Source organism: Sinocyclocheilus anshuiensis, unplaced genomic scaffold (assembly GCF_001515605.1).
Source record: "Sinocyclocheilus anshuiensis isolate Anshui unplaced genomic scaffold, SAMN03320099.WGS_v1.1 scaffold1427, whole genome shotgun sequence".
NCBI lineage: Eukaryota > Metazoa > Chordata > Actinopteri > Cypriniformes > Cyprinidae > Sinocyclocheilus > Sinocyclocheilus anshuiensis.
This window is the reverse complement of record NW_015537988.1, coordinates 16613-17879: the sequence shown is the minus strand read 5'-3', so window position 1 is coordinate 17879 and position 1267 is coordinate 16613.

Below are 1267 nucleotides of genomic sequence, written 5' to 3'. Positions count from 1 at the left end.
ATAAATTACATTTTAAAATATATTCACATAGAAAATAGTTATTTTAAATAGTAAAAATATTTCACAACATTACTGCTTTTGCTGTATAGGATCAAATAAATGCAGGCTTGGTGAACATAAGAGACTTCTTTAAAAACATTACAAATCTTATTGTTCAAAAACTTTTGACTGGTAGGTTATATATATTACAAAAATGTTATATTGTAATGTTCATTCATACTGGAAGCCGGAGGGCGCTTCGCCACAGAAAGTCCAAAACTGACTTATTAAATTTCTGTCCCCCTCACTTCTGAAATGATGGCTACGCCCCTGAGTTCAGGTAAACAACGCTGGCTGTGCAACGCCTGATCACTGGTCAGTGGTTCCACTCTGGATATGAATCAGTTTGGGTGGACTCTGACAATGACAAGGTTACGATAAGTAGATATATTTTGCTGAATAAACAGAAATAGACTGACGTTCTTGATGAAGCAATACAACTTCCCAGTAGGGCTCTGATTAATAAAATGATGAATAATTTACTCAGCTCTCCAGAGAGATGGTAAATTTTGTTTTGATGATCAGCACAGGAACAACAACAAAAAAGGGCTAGAACAGTAAAACAATATTTCTAAAGGAATAGTTCACCCAAAAATGAAAACTGTCATCATTTACTCATCCAAACAGCTGATGGTAGCCATGACTTCCAGTGTTTTTTTCCATAATGTGGACCGTCATCTGTTTGGTTACCCACATTCTTCAAAATATCTTCTTTTGTGTTAGGTAGAAGAAATAAATTCATACAGGTTTGAAAAACAGAGTGAGTAAATGATGAGAGAATTTTAATTTTTTGGTGAACCATCCCTTTTAAAAAACAAAGGTCTGATATTACAATTAGTACAGCACAAGTAAATGCTGGATAGTTTGGGTAAATTTCAGACAAAAAGATTTTCTGTATTGACACATCCCTCAATGTAAATGTTATTAAAACCATGTTAATATTTTGTACTAGCATGCTCTTTCTGCAGGTCGTTTCGATGTTTATGAGTCATTGAATAACTCAACGAATTCGTTCAATAACACTAATTCATTCAAGTTGAAACACCACTACTGTGTGTAGCTTGGTTGATTCAGACTTAACTTTGTTTGGATCTGTTTTTGTTGTTGAGACAAAAATAAATAAAGTAACAGTCTTGTTTAAATGTAACTCAACATTAACTTATTGTTTATTGAACAAAATCCATATGTTTTTCGCAATGTTAATAACTTGTTGCTCCATTAGTCAAAT